This window comes from Papilio polytes, unplaced genomic scaffold, assembly GCF_000836215.1.
Source record: "Papilio polytes unplaced genomic scaffold, Ppol_1.0 DF823696.1, whole genome shotgun sequence".
NCBI lineage: Eukaryota > Metazoa > Arthropoda > Insecta > Lepidoptera > Papilionidae > Papilio > Papilio polytes.
The window spans coordinates 908-26,800 of NW_013525508.1; the positions used below are offsets into that span (position 1 = coordinate 908).

A 25,893-nucleotide genomic window follows, 5' to 3' on the forward strand; every position below is an offset into this window, starting at 1 on the left:
ATGAACACTAAAGGACTTCTTGAGTAAGGTCTGAACCAATAGTGGCAGTAGACACATAGAGTCCCATCTGCTTGTTATGGCTGTAATTCATGTTTGTGTCTTTGGTGTCCATTGAGACGCGATTTTTTTAATAAAGGAGTAAAATAACTCTTGCTTCACGTATTCATAGTAAAGTTAAGGGTAATAATGCAACTTACCCTTATTCAGTTATAATACTTGATGCTACTGATGTAGGAATTCTACCATTGAATTGTCACCATAAAAGCAATCAGTGATGAAGAATCACAACGTCTTTCAACTTCAACTTAACACTCTTCCGCCTACGCTAACTTGGGCGGTTGTTCAAGTCGTCCGCCCGCCCAACGCCTATGGGAGGTGCTTATATAAGTGACGACGAAGCCTGCTGGCGCACAGTACGTCCGCCGGCGTGCACCGCATGCCACGTTGATACTAAGTGTAGTGAAGGATACGATTCAGGTAAGTTTAGATAAGTAAGCTAGTAAAGTTAAAAAGCTTACAGGGGTCCAAATAATTGAAAATAAAAAGAACAATTTTTTTTAAAGTAATAAATATTTTACTAAGAAGTGTATAAATAATCTTTACAATTAGAAAAAACTATATTGTGTGCATTCATATCTAAAATAATTGTAAATGAGTTTTTTTTTTAATAAACACCAAATAACTGTAAAAGATTTATCAGTAGAGACATTGCACTTAGAAACTTAAAAATATAGTTTGCATTTTTTTTAATCAATGAAAAGATTTTGCTCCTTCGCTCCGACTTCTGGAATAATTGAAAAATATCAAATTGGATATGAATCTCGGAAGATGGAACAGTTTATTCACTGTATAAAGCCTGTAGACTGTGACTAACGTGACGTTTCTTCATAAAAGTAATACACAAAGCAATTATTAATTCAAATAATAATTTTTAAAATCGTAAAAAATATTATGTAGTAAATAGACGAATACAGATATATGAATCTTAAAAATCGGTTACTTTAAAAGGTTCATATTTATTACGGTAAATCCTATCTTCAGGAGATATCTATCTTTAGTCGTAAGGAAATGAACAATTTGACAGTTCAATTCAATTGATTAACAAGAGTAATTAATTTATCTTAAATTGCCCAATTTATAGCGAAATTCAATAACAGATATTTTATCAACACATTTCAGCTGACAATTTTATTTATAAGATTCTAGTTATTAACTATAAAATTACTGGACATATAGAAATGTCTGTTATTAATAAGTCTGCGGTCTCTGTCTTGTTAAGGTAAAATTGATTAGATATTTTTTTAATTTCTCACTTCCATTAAATTAAAATTTACTCATTAAAAGTTACCCTAAAAAGTTTTACATGGTTTATGAAGAATTTAAGAAGGATTTATTCATTTTTTCCGGAATTACTGAAGATTTCTTCTATTTTTTTTTCTTAGTAAAAATATTAGTAGATTTTTGTTAATTTACAAATATTTCCTTTAACCATTCCAACTATGCTGTAGGCTTGTGTCAGGATATGGTTCACGACAATAGTCGAATGGCGGGATTCGAATCCTCGACCCGCAAGATTCGTAATCCGTACCCCAAAATCATTAGGCTATTGGCGATAGAAATTTATCTATTTATTTAATTAAAAGTGTTGTAGCAAATTAAGTCAGTTATTAATGAATTTGCTGATATCTTACTGTTAATATCACAATATTAATCATATATTTTTATGACAAAAAATTCGCTTCAATTTGAAAGTTTTCCCGTGCATAAAAATAACAAGGAGTGTAAATGTTTGCATAGTTTTAACGTCTAGCAAAATCGCAATTAAATTTAATTGACATTTTCGATTTTACGTCTGTATTGACAGTGTTTTTAATTATAATTCTTGTTCGTCGTTTGTTTAAAGGTCTTTTTTCATTATAGTTTTATATGATGGTTGCTTTAAGGGAATTCGCTCGTCAAATCTCAGTTCTAGAGCCAAGGCAATACAAAATCAGTCACAAAGCATTTATTATTAAGGTGAAAGGAAAACTTTTTTAAATGCAGAAAATAAGGGTAAAAGGTCATCATATTTAATTAGATAATAACCAGAAAGTCTGTATTCACGTTTAAGGAACCACGAAAGTATTACGTAGTTATACAACTTTATATGCTCGAGATTAATCAATGTGTTAGTAGAAAAAAATATATTTTTAATACTAAGATCACTAAATATAGCAAGCGGTAATAAACTCCTTTCATTTTTATTAAAATGTTTTTTTTACTATACTTAAAAAGTAATGAAAATAAAAACCCTTTACTCTGAAGTAGCAGGGCTGTTAAAATTTTATAATAAATAACTTTATTAATTACTTGCTGTTGCGACTTCGTTTACGTAAAATAAAAAAAAGACAGCCTATGTTACTCACTGATAACGTAGCTTGATATTGGTAAAAGAATTTTTGAAATCGGCCCACTACTTTTTGCGTTATTTCAATACATACAACAATACAAAAATACAAATCTTTCCTCTTTATAATATTAGCATAGAACACAAGGTTAGAAAAACCTTACTAAAAGATTTTATTGGTCAAAGTTTTAGTAATGACAATACGTTATAAAAGAAACATCCTTTATTACAATTACTACCATTTTAACTGTATTAAAAAAAACATTACTTCTCATTTATTACGGCCATAACGTAAATAATTTGAGCATTTTAGTTTCGGAACATCATTTACATTTCGCAGCACCTCATTATAAAGGTTCCAATTTCCGGCCTTCGATAACCTTCGATGGGGACACGAGATAATTTCGAGGAGTTAAAATTCTTTCTTAGCGTTGATAGACAGATTAAATTGTAACTTAGTCGATTCAGAATTTAGACTACGTGTCACGATTATTATCTAAATGAAATTAGGAACTAGATTATTATCTTATTTTTAGTTAAGAAGTAGCATCTATCAAAGTAAAATTGAAGTGTCTTATTTCGATAATATTTTTTCATCTTTTGCGGATATTATATCTTGGAATCGCTTATAATGCAAAAACATTTATTATAAATTTTGTCTCTGTCCATACGCATTTGTTCACTCCGAAATGGGTTGACGTTTATGACTAGAATTTTACTGGAAGATAACTGATGAAAACGACTAAACTACAATGTGATAACGTCACCAGAATTACAATGTTTCATTCAAATGACATTTTCTAGGAGTTCTAGGAAATATAAAAAAGCAATTCTTGTTAAATTGCTTGTAAACTAGACAAGACTTAGATTCTGCACAATTAGACGCCTCTTTTTTAATTCTAGGAACTGCTTACGTTTTATGTAATCACAATTTCTTACCAATCTTATGTTAAGTTAATTTCATATAACTTAGTAAGTATACCACTACAATAGAACCTGTTTATTCAGGTTAATAAATACGTGTGTAAGATGTATTAAATATACGTAACCATAACGTAATCCGTAATCCCTTTCAAGCCTTCAAAACTTTCAAAAGCATTCCCTTGTACAGGTGTTTAAACTTTTATGTATTTACCACTAATCGAATATGTCTTCAGTTCAGAGCGTCGGTGGCTCAGAAGTTTACCCACTTGAATTTATCTACAAACCCTGAGTTCGAATCCCGTCATGTAACAATGTGATTTTCGAATTTCATATGTACATAATATACCCGACGTTCTAACGGTGAAGGAAAACATAGTGATGCCTGCACATATCGGCGAAGAATTTTAAAGATATCTGTGACTTTAACCAACGCCCAGTAGGCTAGTGTGGTTGACTACGGCCTAATCACCCCTAACTTAGGGTATTCTTCGGGCCCCTCATCATCAAGTGGGATCGTTGTATTGAAATTAAAAAACTACTGGGCCGATTTAAAAAATTATTTCACCAATAAAAAGCTACGTTATTACTGAGCAACATAGGCTAGGCTATATTTATTACTATTCTTACTCGTGTATTAAGACGCAAGAAACTAGTTGAATATAAAATAAGTGTTTCATTTTAATATTTTTACCTTTAATAAAGAAAATAATAATTACTGAGTGTAAGTCAAAGAGCCCTTCAATTACAGATTAACTCATTTGCCGCAGCGCGGGTGAGTTCAGGGAGATAAGGCACGTAGTATTTGAGCAAGGAATGATATCACTGCCCCTGACGCCGACACACCCTATTGTTCTCAAAGAAATGCAATTTACTAATCTTAATCTAATACTCTTTGTATTAAATCTGATGAATTAACCCTTTATATATTGAGAAAATACTAATTTTAAAACTGAAAATGAAATTATATTATTGTTAATTGAACGATGAATTAGACTTAACAAGTAAACATTCTCTCACTATGTTTTGTAGGAAGGGTTTTGATTTTTTCTTTCGTTTTTAATTTATTTCTTTTCTCATTAGAAATATGACGATCTTTGTCTTTATAATACGTAAAATTAATGTACTATCTAATTCGCAACAAGTTCAATGTTGCTAATATTATAAATGCGAAAATTTTGGATGTATGGACGGATGGTTGTTAGAATTAGTAGTGTAAACTGCTAAACGGATCTGGATGAAATTTGGCATAGATGTAGAAGATAGTCTGGAAGAACACATAGGCTATTCACTTTCGTTTTATTTTTCAATCCCACGCGAATAAAGTCGCGAGCTAAAGCTTATAAATGCGATAGTTTGGATGGATGGATGAACGTTCGTTAGAGTTTGTAGCCTACACGGTTGGACGGATTTCGTTGAAATTTGGCATAGATGTACAGAATAGTCTAGAAGAACACATAGGCCACTTTTGTTTTTCCTAATTCCACGCGAACGGAGTCGCGGGTAAAGCTAGTAAAACAATAAAACGAATAGGAAAGTTTCTATTGCACCCTAAGGAAGTATAAATGGTTTTGAGAAGATAAGTAATCTAACACTATTGGCGCAAAAAATGTGTACGGCGAGCGCACGGCATCATACATTGTACCTAGATTAGTTAATGAACTACCCTCAGGTCTAATAAAATGTATAACACAAAAAAACATTATGCATAAACTGAAACAATATTTATGTACGCAAGCCACTGAAACGCTAGTGAAAAACCATTGAGGTTTATTTAGCGTTTTTTTAGATTAAGCTAGATTTAATTGTTTTTGTATTGTTAAAAGAAAAAAAAAAAAAAAAAAAAAAAAAAATAAAAAAGTGATATTGTCTATATCTAATATCCTTGCTTAAAATATTTATTATCTTCGATACTTGAGTTTTAACGTTATGCGACATCGATATGTATAAATGGATAGGTTTAGAAACGACAAATTTTACTTCCTTTTTATACACGCCTATTTATGTTAATAACAGATCGGGCGCACAACTTTGACTAAGCTAACACACGACTGTTGTGCGATTGTCGATTGTTTTTCAACAACAATTTATGAATTCAAGTGTTTGGTTGCACAACTAAAAATCGAGTAGCGCACACTAAACGTCCATGTAAACTAATAGGAATCAAAGCGAGGCAAAATAGTTGTGCGATAGATTAGTCAAAGGTGTGCGCGCTTTTATTTTTAAAGTCATAAACTCTACATTTTGGTTGTCAATCGTAAATTCATGTTTGATGAAGTAATCGTATTAATGTATTGCGCCAAAACTTATTGTAACTTACGTAGAAGCAAATCTGAAAGCAATTTTAATCTTACTAATATTACAAATGCGAAAGTTTAGATGGATGGATGTTTATTAGGATTTGTAGCCTAAACGTCTGAAGGGATCTCGATGAAATTTGCTATAGATGTAGAGGATAGTCTGAAAGAACATATAGACTACATGCTTTCGAAGCTCGTATCTCATATTAAGCTTATATATAGGTTTTACGGATCATTTGTTATACTGCTTGCTCGCTGACGTATTAATAAATATGTAATACTAGCTGTTCCCGTGCGGCTTCATCCGCATGAAATTTTATTGTTTACATTCGTCGAATTCTCAATTGCAAATGTCAAAATACAAATTACCTTACTATGGCAATTTTGCTTCCTTGATGTTGGCAGTAACTTATGGTCTCTTTCCCACATTAGGGATTTCATCCAAAATATTTCCCCCTAAGTTTAATGGCATGAAAATATATAGCCTAAAGCGTGACGTAAGTGTAGGGCTTTTTATTAAAAAAATAATTAATCAAAAATATGCTGTTATTGCTGACATCTTAGGCAACAAAGAAGTGTGTGTTTACGCTTCATTATAATAGTATAGATTATAATATTTAATATACGCGATAATACGTAATTTGTATTTACAAACATACATACATACATATGACCTTTTTGTGATAACGAAAAGCTAATGTCATTCAAAGTACAGTTAGTGCCCTTCGCGGTGTTCCAGTTTCATAAATTGTTCCTACCAACAAGATAAACTCCGCCTGATAGAATGTGTAGGAAACAAACAAATGACAAGCAAATGTGAATACCGCCAGTATCCCTGATGACATTTTCAAAGAGATAAAGAGACTAAGGTTGGGTGATGTAACCCAAAAAGGTAAAATTTCAATAAATACAAGCTTTATATAAGTGTTAGAATATAGAATATCAATAAATGCTATTTATGTGTGTCCCTTGACGTAAAATTATCAATTTCATATAAAATTGATAGAAAATTGTTGTCACCGAAGCGTGACTTTCACACGAATCATAAGAAGATTACATTTATTACAAATGATACAGAATTATTTGTGTGAAAACGTCTTTTGATAATATTAGAAATGTCTGGATGTAAAAAAAGTAATATCATATAGTGTGATCGACTTAGTTGGCCCGGTATGAGAAACTTTATTGCGGTAAAATCGGACCACCTGAATACGCCACAATGGCGAAGCGACCGCTGCCCTTAGACATTCGCAATAGCGGATGCGTTGCCTACCCTTGATCGACGGAGGAGGAGACACACATAAAGAAGATGTTTCCTCTTCCTATGCGTCTCATCCGCCGTCAAATCCATATTCCCTTCCCAACCTATCCTTATAAGAAACAGGGTGGGAAGGAAAGGGGACTAAAGTTGGGCCTCCGGCACAACACTCATCAGACGAAACGCGAAATTACTCCCACTTCACGCCTGTCTTCTCTGTGGTCGTGGTATTACTGGGTTCGAGCCGGCGTATTCGTGCGAAGATGTTAAAGGGCCTCTACCACTGTTGAAACTGGAACGAATCTTAAACACTTTCGTAAGCGCTGCTTATAATCTGACAGGCGTCAATTTTTTAAAGAATTTGGTAACTTGGCCTTATCGTTTAAGGCGATGTTACATATTGAAAACTCTTTCCAGGATATGTACTTTTAGTGTTTGTATAGAAATAGGATTTTCACTACAAACAGGAGCCTCTACTAATGCTTTTTACTAAGCTTATTTGCTAGATATTCTAATACTGTTGCAATCCTTTGGGAACGCGCACCTCTATTATTCAACGTTCGTTTTGACCGTTGCTTTATTATTTATAGACTACAGTTTAGTTCTGTCTGTGAAATATTACAACACTATAGTAAATAATGAGATGTATTTTTCAATTTATCTATAATTTGCTTTTGTTAGTGATTTCGTCTGTAAGGGAAATGTTGAAGAAACGAGAGTGGTGTCAGGCCTACAATACGGTTAGAGGTCACTGCCTTCTCCTGTCGGTTACGAGAGTGTTATTGTAACTTGTTTCGGCTGCAGTTACACTTGTTTTAACACATAATTTCATACATTACATTCCCTTTAAATGGTCAAAGACGAATATGATCAGTGTTAAAAGCCACAGTAATAAATGTAAATATAAAATTCAAGGGAAATGAGAAATTATCTTCTTTATTTTAGAACCTCTCAGTGTTTGAATTGATGATACCAATATATCAATTTGTAAGAAGTCTGTAATTAAAGCTTTATAAAGTTACTAGCTTTTGCAGACAACTCCGCCCGCATAGAAATAAAAAAGTGAATAGCCTATATGTTCTTCCAGACTATGTCTATGACAAAGTTCAGCGGATTATTCCTAACCGTCACCCCGCTCTGTCCCCACGTGAGGATAGATGAGAATAAAAAGTTTCATCCGTCCCACCTTTCAGTCCCCCTATCATCAGTAAGGTGATAGATGAAACCGTTATGAAATAAAATAAGTTCCAACCGTCCCCTCATTGCAAAAGGTGGGACGGATGAAACTTTTTATTCTAATTTATCCTCACGTGGGGACAGAGCAGGGTGACGGTTGGGAATAAATTCGTACAGCCTATAGGCTACAAACTCTAGCATCTATCCATCTAAATCGCATTTATAATATTAGTAAGATTAAGACAGGTTTGTTATAATTTCTCATTTCCATTGAATTGGATTTTACGTAACATAGTTAGTATTCATCAACCATAACTTAACATAGCACGGTTAACTAACCACGTGACACCGACAGGCAACCTTATTAAAATGTTACCGTTTAATTCAAACTCGGAGTTAAGCACACGTGTGGGTGTCACTGAACTGTGGTTAAACTTTAACATTTATAGATTTGTTGTGCTAGCGTAACGTAAAACACAATTGTACCTAGAATAATAATTATTTTCAGTTGAACACTTAGTATGAGAAAGTAACAAGCAAAGTAACCGCAGCTATCTGTATGTATGATATGTACACAATTGCAAATACACCAAAGGAGAAAAATTAAATTTTATGAAAGACTGTAGTTGCAATTACTCGGTGGTGTCCTTAGCGGTCCCTGACTATAGATTTAGTATGAGAAACACTATAGATTAACCAACAATATCCGTGGGGTCGCTTTAATCTTGAATTCAATAATATTCTGTATTTTTCTATATCCTGACGAAGGTATTTATATTTCTGGTTAGGTCGGGTAACTTTAAACATGGGGTAATAATAACTTACAGGTTAATATCGTTATCAAGTACCGGAAGCTTTTAAAGTGAATTTATTTACAAACTTTCCTTCTCATGCTTTGAAGCTTATTATACTGAGATTTTATATAATCTCGTTTTATAGGAAAATCTTGTCAATGGAAAAGTTAAACTCTAAATTAGGTCAGTTGAGATGTTAATGTTCTTTTTTTGATATTAAAAGTATAATGTATGATAGGAAAAATATGTTTGGTAGATGTTTCTTTTTCCTATTTACACTTTTTTTGCCTGTTATGTGTCACAGAACTTTTCAAATTTTTGTCAACTCGATTTAAGTACTTAGCTCAAAGATGTAATTTATTTATTTATTGGAAAGTTACATCAATTGCATGTTCAAAGTTCACAAGCAAATTAATATACCGTACACAATAAAAACAAAGAAGCAGAAGAACATACAGATGACAGACGTAGACAGCGCTCACAAGAAAATGATGTTTTACTTTTTCAATAACAAACGTTGAATCACGTTATTTACAACTATAAGTTAGGGTACACATATTAAACAAAAACAATAAAAAAATCAAAATTGTTACTGGTGGTAATATAAGCCGAGATCCTTTTTGTTTATCAAGTTTAAAAATACAATAAATTCATGTTACAAATTAGCAAATTAATAAAATAACAATAAAACCTTGTAACAATTGCAGTTACAAACGTTCAGACTACATTATTTTCATTTTAATTGACTTATCAATTACAGATGTTAATTTGAGGTTGCGTTTTAATTGTTTTTCAAACTGTCACCATTTTTCGGTTGACCTTATACCAGACGTGTGGTGCGGTAAAATGCCGCTAATTAAAAAACATTAACATTTACTACTATGGTTTCATTTTGAACACATTTAAAATTGGGAAAAGCTGAATAAAACATCTCGTTTATGTTAATTACATGAAGTTCTAACTTCTGTTAACGTTTATTTTTTATTTAGAAATGGTAACTACTTTTATTATTATTAAGTATTATTTACTACTGAATATTATTGTAGGTGTGAATTGAAAATAAAATTATTTTTTCACCAACGAATGTCAGAAACAATAGTTTCTAATCAAAAACAACAGATTAAAAAAATCATTGTTTATGTATAAATAACAATCTAATTATAATCTGTGTTAAAGTTAAGGAGTTAACTTAATTAAGTAATGTAAAGTTCAGAGAAGCAAAGATCCAAAGCTAAATAAGTCCAACATCCAAAATATTGTTTAGATAAACAAGTAATTTAATATTAAACCTTCCGGTTATTTTCAAATAAAACAATCTTATAAATGCGAAAGTTTAGATGGATGTTTGTTATAGTTTGTAGCCTAAACGGCTGAACGGATCTGGATGTAATTAGGCATAGATGTAGAGCATAGTTTGGAACACATGGGCTACTAACATTTGTTTTTTAATTCAACGCGGAAGGAGTCGCGGGTGAAAGCTATTCATTCATAATACGATATAAATAAAGTAACAGAATTTCCCTACAATTTTATAACACATTTAAATATGACTATCTAGTTAATTATTATTGCAAATTCAATCTTACTATTATTATAAACAAGCTTTCGCCCGCAACTCTATCGGCGTTAAAAAAATTAAAACAAAAACTAGTTCATGTGCTTTTCCAGACTGTTCTCTGCATTGATGCAAAATTTCATCGAGATCCCTTCAGCAGTTTAGACTACAAACTCAAAAACAAATATTCATCCTAGATGGAACTTACGCATTTATATTATTAGTAAGAAGTGAGACTTTGTATTTTTGGATGGATGTTTGTTAGATCACCCAAATTTAGGGTAGGCTCCGAGCCCCTCGGTGGGGACATATAGTGAGCTGGTGATGATTGTTAGATCTCCTATTCGGGTGCTAAATATAGATGAAATTCCACACAGTAGTGTTATGTACTTTTTTTTAATTCCTCGCGAACAGAACAGAACGGATATTTTAGACAATAAACATGCAAATTAACCAATTGACTTTTAATTAAAAAAATATATAATAATGAAATGAAAACGTCGATATAAAAGCAAAGCGTATCTAATGATAACAGAGAGACGTTCGATCTGTTACGAGTTATTAACAATTCAAATTGCCCCGTATTGTATTTAATCAATCAAAATGAACATAGAATTGTGTTTATATCTTTGATTTAATGAAAACTTGGTGTAACTCGTTATTCGGCTGGCAGACAAACGAAACATCTTTACGCACGCATCTTTGAACAAACAATTGCATAACTGTTTAGTCGCCTATGATTCCTATGAGCCATGAAGGTGCACACACTACTCGATTTTTAGTTGTGCATACCATTGAATGGGCTGGAAAACAATCGACAATCGCTCAACGTTGTGCGATTGTCGATTGTTAAAATCGAGTAGTGTATGCACCTCCATATAAGCTTATAGGAATCAAAGCGCGACTAAACAGTTGTGCGATAGTTTAGTTAAAGGTGTGCGCCCGCTCTAAATCGTTCACGGATAAGATTACACATTGATCTTAGACATTGATCTAAATATTGCTTACATACTTAATTCCCCGAATGAACTTTAGGGATTTCATTTCGCTATGTTAGCGAAAACACCATGCATGATATCTTCTACAAAAAAAATAATTACATAAGTTTCGTATCCACAAAAGAGCATTTTTAAATGATTTTAACTGTAGGTTACAAATTTTAAAAAGCTTTTATAAACCTTGTGCTTTAAAATTAAAATAACCTTTGATTTTAATGTAAAATTGAAACGAGTTTATATTGGTAAACAAAGCGGCCGATACTGTGCCTGACATGTCCGGTTGTTTCCTGTGTGCAACCTTTACTACATGCATGGCCTTTCTATAACACAAAGAGGGAGTTCATTTAAATTATGGTTATTTAAATTATGACGTCAAAGCTCGTTACACACGTTGTTTCTGTGCAATTTTCTTTTCAGTTATAACTTAACGTGTGTAACGGACTTAAATAAATTCAGTATCGCGGTTTTTTATATATGAGAAGGGGGCAAACGAGCGGCGGGAACACAGAGGTGGTTAACGACGCTCATAGACTTCCTCAATACCAGAGGAACTACAAATGCGTTGCCGGCCTTTGAGGAAATTGTAGGCTCGCTTCTTAAAGGATGCTAAGTCGTACTTTTGGAAATACCGCCGAGAACAGATCGCACCACAACGCGGCGATGCAGGGCAAAAAGTTCTATAATCGCATAGTTGTGGAATCCCTTATAAGTAATTTATTTTAATTTAATTTTGTTGACATACAACCTGCAAAATTGTAAGCTGTAATCCCTCGTGAGCGACTGCTTTTATCTTTGTAATTTTGTTAATGGTTTTCAATTTTCCATTGTATAGTAACAGGTTGCATGCGACGTTTTAACAAATGTTTTGGCTATTATTTTAATTGCATAACTATTATTATATGACGATCATTATCTCTGGTTAATTCCCGGTTGATAATAAATTTTACAAATTAAAATATGTAGTAATTAAATATTACGATGCCTTTATAGTTATTTTTTGTTACAGAAATTACACCTAAGATCGGGTGCAACTTTGACTAAACTATCGCATGATAGTTGTGAAATTGTTCAACGGTTTAGTTGTACAACAAAAAATCGACCATATAAGCTCGCGACTAAACAGTTGTGCGATAGTTTAGTCAAATGTGTACGCACGCTCTAATATATGCCATAAATCATCAGCTAAACTAAACGATAAAACCGAAGTCAAAGTCATTTCATAGTATAAACGGTTTTCCCAAACGTTTGTTTATTTAGGACTTTTACGATCTTTCGCTAAGTTACAGCAAGTTTGATTTAAAATTGAAGGTTCTGTATTAACTACTGCAAACTCTACTTACTGTATTGGAGGAGAAAATAAAAAATAAAATAAAATAAAACACTATTTATTGACCAAAAAGAAAATTAAAAGAACATAACTTACAATTATTAATGAAATAAAAATAAAGATACGAACTCTTGGTCAAAAGGAAAAGGCTCAGCTGATGCGGCCTCCAGCTTGTCACTGAAGGCCGCGCTGGTTTTCAGCCTCCCCTAAACTACTATAACATGGTTCAGTTTATGATACAGGGGGCAGTTGAGATATAACATAAGCCATCATTGCACTTGTGTGTGTGTGTGTGTTGCTGTGTGTATGTATTTTTGCATTGTTGCGTAGGCTTGTGTGCGTTTGGATGTAACTTAATTTTTGATCTGAAATTAACTGCGTAGAACCGGCGCAGAGGCGTAGAACTGTAGACGTGTAGACCGCGTAGACGCGTAGAGGAATGAAGAGTAGTAGGAAGCCTTCATAAATTCTATAAATAATTTAAATTACATCTCATAATTCTTACAATATGCGACATATTTTATGTTTTGTAATTAAATGTACATTAGATATTTTATGAAAGCATGCGTCGTGAAAAAAGGACCGAAATATTACTATTAAATAGAAAAATTATTATCATTTTTACTGATAAAAGACAAAATAAAACCAAGAGTTTATATTCGTGGAAACATCAGTAGCACAAAGAATGCGTTTCGTGTAGCGAGCCTATGTTATACGAAATAACGAGACAGCCTCGCTTGGGGACGGACGGAAATGTTTTTTAATATTTTTTCGTTGCGTATCACATTCAGGTTAATTATTATATTAGTTTTATGTTGGGAAAAAACACACTTTTATGTTAACTATACTAATAATAAAGAGGAGAGATTTTTTTTTACTTAAAGCGAATAAAATATCAGTAATAGGCTATTATTTCTATAAATATTTCTTTATTCATTCCGCACGAAGTCAAAGCTAATAAATAACTCGTTTACACAAAATTGTATTCAATATAGTCTTCGAAATACATTTGCATTTCTTTGTTTAATAACACATAAAAAATGACGACTACAAATTGACAAATCCAGGTAATTGCCTCATTAAAAATTCTTGATACGAGTTTGTCAAATGATCGTCATTTGTTCACGTGCCTAAAGCAAGCGGTCACATGAAATTATTGTTCGTAATTACACTGAGTAACCATTTACGTTATCTTGTATTTTCAGTCCAGTTTTATTTTTAAATTCAAATTTTATTTTACAAAAATTTTAGCGTAAGCTTTTAGAGAAATGTGAAATACTGTCATACTTTAAACAAATGTATTGTAGAACAATGTATTTAAAATGCAGAGAAACAAGATTTTTTTTAATCAATACAGCATCAACCTGCTTTTGTCCCTACGGAAAGTCGGCGCATTGCTCTTCCAAACATCTCTATCAAGCTTCATATCTGAAGTCATTCCCTTCATAAAATTTTCTAATTAACACATTTTTTCTAATATACTTTAATATACATTTAGACAGAGGACATGAATGGATGTTAAAGAAAGACTTATGTAGAAGTAGACGGACGTAGTTTGATTACATTACAAGTAATACACATTAAGAGCGCGCGAACCATAGACTAAACTATCGCACAATTGTTTAGTCACGCTTTAATTCCTATGACCTATGCAACTAAACAGTTGAATGGGCTGCGAAACAATCGACAATCGCATAAAGTTCTGCCTTAGTTTAGTCAAAGGTGTGTACTAATACTTTATTTCACATAGAGTATTCTTACAATATCATATGAATATAAATTGCACAGTATGCAAACGTAAGATTATTTCAAACTGCACAAAGCAACAGAGGTAAGCAAGAACTCAACAAAGCATACATTGTACCAGTTTTACATTCAAAGCGATCTTATAAACAGAAATAAATTTCTATTGAAAATCCGTATTTAAATCTCTTTACTCATCATCACCAGCTCACTATACGGCCCCACCGAGAGGCTCGGAGCCTACCCTAATAAGGGGTGACTAGGCCATAGTCAACCACGCTGGCCAAGTGCGGGTTGGTTGACTTCACACATATCTTTGAATTTCTTCGCCGATATGTGCAGGTTACAACACGATGTTTTCCTTCACCGTAAGAACGTCGGTTAAATTATGTACATATGAAAATTCGAAAAACCGATATTCACATTGGTACACGGCGGGATGCGAACCCAAGACCTGTAGATTACAAGTCAAGTGTTTAAAACACTGAGCCTTATCAAATACGAGTAAAGAGATTTAAATCTCTTTACTCGTATTTGAGAAAATATAGCTCAAAAATTTTAAGTAGACTAGTATTGTAATTAAACAGATAAATTGGCTGCGAAACAATCGACGATCGCACGACCGTTGTACGACAGTTTAATCAAAGGAGTTATAAATATAGGAATCATTGACAGTTCGATGCGACGTTAGTCATATTTCATTTTACAACGCGGGTTTTATCGAACCCTTTTACGCAACAGAATTTTATCAGGGGCACATTTTTCAACAAAAATCACCATAAATTCGTTTTGTACCTTTTAAATTTGGACATCGCACGTGGTCTATCTTGTTATGTTTTGACTAAACATTACATATAGTGATTTTTAATTCGCATTTAGAAATAAATATTAATTTTTTAACCAATCTTGACACAAACTGATCTTCCAGTTTAAATAAATACATTAATTGGAGACTGTTACTTAAAATCTCATGTTAAAAATTTAACCAGGCATATTATCATTATTTAGATGGATGAATGTTTATTATTGTTACATTCCTAATAAGAACCGCTCAACGGATCTCGCTATCAGCACAGATGCAGAACATAGTCTGGACAAACATATACTTATGTATGTTACTTTTAATTTTTTATGTAATTCCGACAGCCAGTTGTATCTTATCATTCATCACAAAAACTTGATACCTAACTCTGGTGACGTCATCATACTTCAGTCGTTTACTTCAGGTTTAATACTACTATTGGATAAGAAACTATCCATTTAAAATTTCTATAATCGAAAAACTGTCTATTAAACTAACGGAAAGGTAAAAATAATATCTTTGAATTTTAATAGAGGTGTTGGATAACGAGTTTCTTGTTCAAGTATCAATTAAAATCACTTCAACATTGCTCTTTTAACTTGAAACCCATTAAGGCAGTAAAATATAAACCAGCTTCATAATCAAATGTTGCTTTTTACTTGAGAAGCTGTTACTAACAACTTCGTTTTCGTTGCAATAAAAAAATAACCTACTTGTATCCTTTGTTTTAACGGTGAAACATTTTTAAGATGAAAATGAAACTTTCGTAGATCATTATATAAGAAAACCTGCATAAATCTCTTTAAGCATGGTTACAAGATTAGTTAACCGCCAGATGTGTGGTTAGGCTTTGAATCTTATTTATTGTTAGCAAGTCTTAAGTTATGGTTATGAGGAAACCCTTACATTAAGAGTAAGTATGGGTTTACTTAGTCCAGTATTATCTGCTTTATTTTTAATTTTTATACCTGTGATTAATAATAATCTTATATAAGACAGACTTAAGTTAAATTGGCCTTTGTATTAAGGCAGCTTAAAATCTGTTTCTATATTTCCTGTGTATTTTCGGGCTGATAATGTTAGTAAGATAATTCTTTTGAATATATTTAGATATGCATATTTATTGAGACAAAAAATACAAATTAATACACAACATATCGGAATTTAAAATGTCACTTAGGGCCTGTCCCACCACTGGCTGACAGAAGCTCAGATAGTTTAAAAATGACGTCACTATCTGGTAAAATAACATAATCCGATATTTCATCACATTTTATACACGTTGTAGTTATTAGACAATTTACAATTTGGTGAGACAGGCACTTGCGTAATGTTTTAGTAACAGTAAACTCTAGACGTGTTAATATTTTCCTGCCACGTACAAAGTGGGGGTCTGAAACAATAGGAATAAATGACGTGAAAATTGTAGAGGTCGCCACTTGGGTTATATTTCTTTTTTAGAGCGCCCTCTACTGTGAATACAATGCTACCAATTGGAATTCTCCAGGCATGTATGACTAATTTTTCCACAAAAAGTCTATTACGAAAACTAGATCTTAAACTGATCGGACAAAATGAAGCTTGTAGAAACGTCTTTATGTAGTTTTTAATTTTTTATACAAGTTACAAACCTTCAATTTAACTGAAGAATCCGACTGTTCAGTTTTAAGGTGTGTAGCCGGCTTAATGTCTCCAACTGCTTCAATTAATATCAAATATGAAGATTAATTTTCATAAAGTAAACGAAAAAGTTTCAAAAAGGGTTCGTAAACATCGTATAAAAGTTGATTTCCCTCGTGCACTGGACATTTTTCATTTAGTGCAACTTCATTTTTTTTGGTTTACATTAATCATGAAACTTTTATGATGAGACCTAGAAAGAGATGGATGGATTGCATGAAAGGTGAAATGAACAAAAAGGGATTGGTGACTGAGATGACGGATGATAGAGTTATTTGGATGACAAAAACCTGTTGTGCCGACCTTACGGGAGGAGGATAAAAAGGATGATGAATACCTAAGTTACTAATAAAATACGTTATAACATTTTTAAATAGACATTTAACATTACTTACATGCTAACAAACCTGCGATTTATTTTTTTTAAATCAATATTTGATATAGCATTTGTAGATATAGTTTTTTGAAATTATTTGACATAATTTTAAATTAGTAACTATTTATTTTTATAATTAAAATTTCTTAAATAAATCGTAATAGTAATTTAGATCATTCACCAATTCGTTGTTTCCTTAGTTTTTATTCCTTTTTTTTTCGTTTTTTATTTCTCGCATGTTTTTCACTTTACCGTTTTTTACTTAGAGTGTTCATCCCCAGTTGAAGTCAATCTCTATATTGAGTGAGGAGTGTCGATTGAGACACGGCCATTTGTATGCTAATGCCGTTACGTCATACGCTACGATTGTTAATCGATTCGCTTTGATATCGTTGGATAAATATAGCAAAATTAATGTACTAACTAGGTTATAAAGTAAATTAACCGGCTAGATAAAATAAAATATAATAGAACGGAAACGGCTGAAAACCAGCGCGGCCTTTAGTGACAAGCTGAAGGCCGCATCAGCTGAGCCTTTTCCTTTTGGCCAAGAATTTTTTTTGTTTTTATTTCAGTAATATGCTTTGTAAGTTTTGTTCTTTTTTATAATTTTTTGGTCAATAAATTATTTTTTTTTTTTTAGTACTAACATACCTAATCTTCATGAACTGTAAAACACATGTGAATCTATTTAGATTATTAAACAGCTACTTATTGATTCCATTCTTTAGCTGAAAAACATAATCTTTAAAACAAGATACATCCATCAGTCTCCTCCTGTACCTTGTCTAGATCAGAGGCTGGCGTCCCGTGACACTGTTCCTACAACGCACTTTTTACTTATCTCATAAATCTTATTTCACAAAAATAATTACTATATTTATTTTACTATGGAACTAAAACCTTACTACGCATTTACATCTTTAACATTTGCATAAATATATTTCTGTCCCTTTCACTCCCTTTGTGTAAATAGAGATGACACTATATTGACAGCATTGTAAATTGCTAATGTCATTACGTCTTTATTTCTTTCAATATAAAGTATTCTCGCAAACATTTACGAGGTCAAAAAAAGTTAAAGCATCATTCATTATAACTGAATGAATAGATTGTATCTTTTATTATACTATTTTCGTTATTTATTCTTTTGATTGATAACTTATTTAGAGGGCTACTAAGAGTATTATAAATGTCATTGATGTATCAAATGACGGAATGTTTTCTAATATTTTACTCCGCAATGTTTCATTATTAAATATGGATAAATAGAAATTGTGTCGTGTTGGTTTTATCGAAGTATTTTATAACATTTTCAAGCATATATTTTCGATATCTATACTAATATTATAAAGAGGAAAGATTTGTATTTTTGCATGTATTGAAATAACTCAAAAACTACTGAGCCGATTTCATAAAATCTTTCACCGTTAGAAAAATAACTTGACGAAGTCGCGAGCAGTAGCTACTAGGTGACATGACCACTTTATACATTTTTAGATTAATTTGAATTATGCAAAATTTAAAACCACATTTAACAGTGGTAGAGCCCGCTTTAAAATCTTCGCACGAATGGGCCTGCTCGACCCCAGCAATACCACGGCCATACAGAAGATTGCGTTAAGTGGGAGCAATTCCGCGTTTAGTCTGAAGGGTGTGTGCCAAAGGACTAATTTTATTCCCTTTTCCTTCTCATTCTTTTCTTTTAAGGAAAGGATGAGAAAGTGGATTTGATAGAAGAGACGCATAGGAAGGGGAAATATCCTCTTTATGTGCATCTCCTACACCGTCAATTAAGGGTAGGCAACGCATTTGCAATTGCGGACGTCTATTGCTTGATGCTTCGCCATTTTGGCGGATTTAGGTAACTGTTTGTCATAAAAATTACAATTTTTTAACTGGTATTTTTGTTTTTTCAGTTACTGTAGTATATACATTACAATGCATTTCATTAAAAATATAAATAATGCGTAGAAAACAAAAAGGGAATTGTTTCAGTATTTTCCGGCGGTTCTTTGTAGCGACTCCCTTTTAAATGGTATAGAACCTTTTGTGATGCAATGTTTGACTCATTTACTGCCTTTTTTCTTTTTTCTTGCAACTAAATGATTTTCGTATGCAAACGCTTCGTTGTCGACGAGAAGTCGTTACTGCAATGTCTTTGTCATTTAAAATATACCCTTTGAAGTTCTCGAGTAATTAAAAGGCTATGATATTAGACTTTCTAATTAAGTAAATTTCGTACATAAAGAAGGATCTTTTCTATTTCAAAAACATTTAATACTAGCTCTAGCCCGCGAGTCCGACCGCGTGGCATTAAAAAAAAAACTAAGTAACCTATGTGTTTTTCCAGAATATGCTCTACATCTATGCCAAATTTCATCCAGATACGTTCAGCCTTTTAGGCTACAAACGCTAACAAACATCCATCCATCTAAAGTTTCGCATTTATAATATTAGTTACATGTACAGAGAATAATTATTTAAGCTTAAGATCCATAAATGGTATAAATTACCATATATGCATGATGCTAGGGTTTGAGGTTATGTTAAAAACCGCCATTTTGAGCGTCACTACCATTGCATCGAAATGGGTAGTAAATAAACGTCCTTGACTAGTTAGCAAAGTATGTCTTATGTTAAGTGGTCGCTAAAAAAGACCCTTAATATGTATTTCGTATGAGAGTCGAACGGCAGTAACCTACAGCGTGTTAAAAGATGTAAAGGTAAGGACACATAAAACGGTCAAGAGTTCCTGTTCTCAAATGAGTTGAGTTTGATCGCCTCGCTTTACTGCTAATAGACACTTATTACTTTACGACGCGACTGTACTCGATTACGGGTCAGTTGGAGACATTGGATGAGTTTCTGTTAACTCCGGCGTGTATTTTCCGTAATTTTTATGTATGATCGATTGTGATTAAAATTGACAATGATGGAGGGTTTTTTAACACGCTCATGTCACTCGTGTATCCCAAGTTTCCCAAGCACTAAATTTTATAAAACATCCTAATTTCTTTTGATATCCACATTATACTTGTGCGATTGTCGATTCGCCAGCCAATTGTTTAGTTGCACAATTAAAAATCGAGTAGTATGCGCACCTCTATAGGAATCAAAGCGAGACGAAACAGTTGTGCGATAGTTTAGTTTTATGTGTACACGATCTTTAACAGATACATTAGTCATAGTTCATCAAAATAGCCACTTATCTATGTAAAGGATATTAATATGTTTAAAAGCGATTTCGCGTCCACTCTAGTACGTCACATCAGATAATAGGTCGACATGATTTAGCACTTAGGTTCTGAAATGTTAGTTTAGCGAAATACTAAATTAGAAGTTCCTATTCTAATCTTTATATGAAAACCGTTTTGTTTTATTCGGTGAGTCCGTAATCGCGTATAGATTAAACATATTATAGAGAGGAAAGATTTGGTTTTTTTTTTATGTATCGAAATAACTCAAAAACTTCTGGGCCGATTTTAAAAATTCTTTCACCATTAAAAAGATACGTTATCAGAGAAGAACATAGGCTAGGTTTTTTATTATTTTTTAAATTCACGCATAAGAAATCGCAAGCAACAGCTAGTTTAATTAAATTTTACACAATAATATTGCATGTATTCATCTTTTATTTATTTTAAAATGAAAGTCTGCATGAAAACTTCCTATGAGTTTAAAAAATTCGTCAATTTGCTTGTAGCTTTCCTTAATACAAAATGTAATGGAATTTTAGATTAACTCTTGAACAAAGTTTGTTCTAGTTTGTAAGAAAATGTAAATTTTATGATCATTGTATTTAATATGAAACGTGGTTTTACAACCCGTGGACAATAACACAACTTCGTTATCGAAATATTCTATCTAATAAAGTAAATGTTTTTTTTAGATAATTTACAAAATTAATATAACTGAAAATTTAATTGTTTTAACGTTTGTATTGTCATATAATCTATGTCAGTATTTTTAAGCGTAAAAATTCATACTTTAGTACTTTTTGACACTTCCCAAAAGAAGGAGGTACTCAATTCGTCTGTACATTTTTTTTTACTTGTTATTTTTATGTGTGTTACGGCATAACTCCGCCGCAGGTAGACCGATTTCGATAATTCTTTCTTTATCCGAAAAGTGCTTGCAGTTTTTCGTTTAATTTTTGGAGTCAAAGACTACGTCGTAGTTAAATAGTTTAGCTCAAAATCGCGTGACGAAAATTGGGTTCTTTTTTGCTTTCTTTGTTAGTTCTTTATTACTACTTTAGTACTTCGACAATCATATCCCACATCATGATCGTTGGTTCACTATGTCCCCCTAAAGGTCTCCTAATCAAACTAAGTAGACTAAGTTAGAGATGACTACGCCATAGTCAACCACACTGACCCGTAGTAGTTGCGGAGTGTCCGATGTATCTGAAACAAAGACAAGAATTAGAAAATACAATACAAATAAACATAAATAAAGAAACAATAAATAAAATAATTAGGGACATCAAAGTCAGTTGCCCGCGATTTCGTCCGCGTTGTATTAGAAAACATACAAACTATATAAATTACAAAAAGTTACGTATCCCTCGGGAACCGGATATTTCTCGGGGATAAAGCTTATTCCATGTGTACTCCAGACTCTGTTTTACATCTGTGCCAAATTTCAATAAGATATGTTGAACCGTTGCAGAATGATCGAGTAAAAATTAAAAAACTAAATTAATGAATCCCAGGGGAACCGTATCTATTCCCGGGATAAAAGTAGCCTATGTGTTCTTCCAGACAATGCTCTAAACCTGTGCCAAATTTCATAGAGATCCGTTCAGCCGTTTAGGCTACAAACGCTAACAAACATCCATCCATCCATCTAAACTTTCGCATTTATAATATTAGTAACATTGTATACAAGTAATAGGAAAAGTAGTAAAATCTGTAATAATAAGACGTAATTGGCGCTACTGATCTCAGAAATGCAGCATCGGCACAATATACTTTGTAAAACCGTCACTTTGGCGCTTCGTTGTATGTATGCCCGTGTTAGAATCGTACTCAGATTCAATAAGTAAATGCTACAACTACAGTAATTTAGAGAGTCAAACATCTAATTTAGTTTCAAGAATCATTTGAAGTTGTATGGGAATATATTAAATATGGACGTCTGTTAATAAATGAAGGTGACAGCTAACCGTTTCCTTGTGAGGCAAACCTGGATATGAATAGAAACAACGAGCAACTTTACAAAGCATATGTTCATTAATTCAATTAATAAAACAACACAATATTATAGAGATCACATAAATAGTATTAACCAATACAAATTATAAAATGCAATTCACATAATTGTCATGATTGACATTACTTATCCAACAACCCATATATACTTTTTATATACAATATAGCTTTGTACAAATGGTAAGGTTATTACAGTTATTTATTGAGAGGTATTACAGTGAATATAAAATAGGTTACTTAACTCTCCATGGTCAGGCCCATGGTCCGCTCCTCGAAAGTCCACTCGCTACTCGTTTAAAGAAAGAAAAAGTCTCTGACGATTAGAAAGTCAGGGGTGGACGTGTATAAAAAAAAACCACACTGACCCACTGCAAGCCTTCACATTTATTTTTGAATTCCTTCGCCGGTATAAACAAATCGCATCACGATGTAAAAACGTTTATAAAATAGTGTTCGCCCATTAGTCGAATTGACCAATAGACAACTCGTATCTCTAAATAAAAATTCATTATAAAGTTGACGTTGCCGTTAACTTAATTTGCTTGTAGCCTTTGACTTTGAGGCAGATATTTCGCCGGCAGTGAGCAGATAGTTTATTTTGCGACCGGAGTGGAGTAAACTTCCCCTCGATTAGTCAAAGGGGTCGTTTAATTTTATTAACCCCGTGCGTACGGAGATTACACGTTACTCGCTAAATAGTTTTTGATTGACGATCACACAACTTTACGGTAACTTACGAACTTCAGTTATCGAAATTGAGATATTTCGGTTTTCTAATTTAATTGAAAATACCTATTAATTGTCGCCCACGACTCCGTCTGCGTAGGATTTAAAAAAAATTAAGTAGCATATGTGGTTTTCCAGAGTGTGCTGTATATTTATACCAAATTTCATCGGTATCCGATCAACGATTTAGCGGCAAACTCCAACAAACATTCTTCTAAACTTTTTAATATTAGTTATATGTAAAAATTGGATTATTATCACGTAACTTAAGAAAGGCTAAAAGAGTCTAGTAGTAGCGTTTACTACTTATTAAGGTTTTTTTAATCATATTTTTTAAACACCAATCAATAACCTTCAAATATTTCGTCTAAGTATAGCCATAGTCAAACGAGATTTCAATTTGTGATACACAAGTACAGAAAGATAAGTAAGTTAAAATAAGTAATTGCTATCATTGTTCATCAGACTCTCAAATTTGTCGAAAACTCGAACGACAAAGTAATCCAGAGGTCGGGTCCAATTACATCGAAAACAAAACACGACGCAACCTTGAAGTTGACGAACTTGCTAACTTCATTCTAACAGATCAACTTGAGTACTATTTAATTTCGCTATTCTTAAGATATAGCTTTTGCCTACTGCTACGTCCACGTGAAATTTAAGAAACGTGTGCCTGTTCCACCAAATTTTAAAACATGTGATGAAAATATCGGATTTTACCTCATAACACTGACGACATTTTTAAGCTATCTCAACCTCTATTAGCCAGTGGTGGGACATGCCCTTAGTAACCTGTGTACTTCCAGACATATATTACATCTGTGCCAAATTTCATTATAATGCGTTAAGCCGGGAAAAGCGTAGTTACTAACATCCACCTTTGGCATTTATAATAAAGGCTTCACCAGCGACTCTTTATGCGTGGAATTAAAAAAAGAATGCGTAGCTCATAAGGTCTTCCAGAATATGCATATGTGCTAAATATCGAGATCCGTTCAGCCGGCAAACTGTAACATAAATTCATCCATCGACAAATAACTAAATAGTGGCCAAACATATAAATAATTAAATCCAATTTCATAAGTTAAACAAAAACGATTTATCAATAACTTGGCAACTTGCCTTTGTATCTGTAACTTCTTGGTTGAATTTCTAAAGTTCCGTTTTAAAGATTTTTATGATAGCTTATCTATACAGAAATAAATTTAACAGAAAACTTAGGTCTCGATTCATCTAGATAAACTAAAAGGAATGATATTAAAATTTCAGAATAATGCTTCTGTTGCCAACACAAACATAAACATAAAAAGACAGAATTTACTTATATATTTTAATATCGAGTATTTTCTATTCAAATAATCTGTAAGAAAAGAATAATATCTTGGCTTTCTGTAGCTATAACCTTTTACAAAGATTAATATTACAATGAAGAATGAGATGCCACCTGATCGGAACTACAAAATATTGTTCTAGAATATTCTATGAGTTTCCACCGGTGACGACACTCCAATACTATCCATTATATCGATAAAGATATATACATTAATAAAAATAATATTTTGACGTCATAAACAACTTTTTATTTTTATTTTAAATTACCTGTTGCTGGTGACTTTTCCGCGTGAAATTATTAAAAAGAGCCTATGTTACTCGTGAATAATGTAGCTTTCAAATGGTGAAAGAATTTTTATGAACGGTCCAGTCGTTTTTTCCATTCCTTATCAATCAAAGTTTTCCATTTATAATATTAGTATAGATGTTTATGTTGAAATAATTTCATTAAAAGATTTTCAGAAAATGTCTCGTAATATTACTGGAAATGTCTGACGGATATTAAAAAAAAAAACTAGAAATAAATGTAATTATTTAGCTTTCTAATGGTAAAACCGGTCCAGTATTGAACTCTTACTGTTTTATTAAACTTGTTACTTACACAGATAAAAAATGTCTTCATATTATTAGTACAGAGTATATCAGTATATATTTTTTTAAAATTAAAAATGTACCTTTACTAAAATCATAAAAATCAGATCTGTATATTAAACTGTAAACAGACCAGTAGTATTAACATAGTCCCTTTTATTCCATCTATTTATAACTGGGGAATTATCTTTCCTTCCAAAGAGCATAGGAAATCATTTCAACGAAGAAAAAGGTCAACTAATGGAAACATAAGCTTATTATAAAGCATCATATATTTTAATTTTTCTTGGCTAACAATATTAACACGTTATAAAAAAAATAGTGGCCTTTTTACTAATGTTTGTGTCTTAATTTTTATTCCACGTAATTTCAAAGCATACGTGCGTAATGAACAAACATGTTCGACTTGGTTTCGTAAAATCTTTTACGTAATAAAATTAGCAAGAAAACTTTGAGCAAATTGCTTAATTCTTACTTCTTGTAATGACAACACTCTAAACGAAAGTCTACAGAGTGTGTACATACGTGACTCGACTCATGAGTACCTATGGGTCCGGTTTAAATTATTCCAGTCCAGCGATCAGTACTGGATTACAACTAGATACATACCTACACTGTAATTTAGTGTGGAATAGAGTACATGTTTTCTTTCCAGTTACAATACAGTGCTGATTTATATCGCTGGACTGGAATTGTGTAAACCGGTCATCTC

The 25,893-nt window shown here is 32.4% G+C and overlaps 1 protein-coding gene across 1 annotated transcript in view; it reads left to right on the top strand.

Moving 5' to 3' along the window:
* Positions 1–417: 417 nt before the first annotated feature.
* The window catches only part of LOC106103881 (helicostatins), a 30,903-nt gene continuing 5,427 nt past the window's right edge, over positions 418–25,893 (top strand). The window contains exon 1 of the mRNA XM_013283794.1: positions 418–477. The gene's annotated coding sequence lies outside the window, so the exon portion shown is untranslated. The remainder of the gene's footprint in view (positions 478–25,893) is intronic.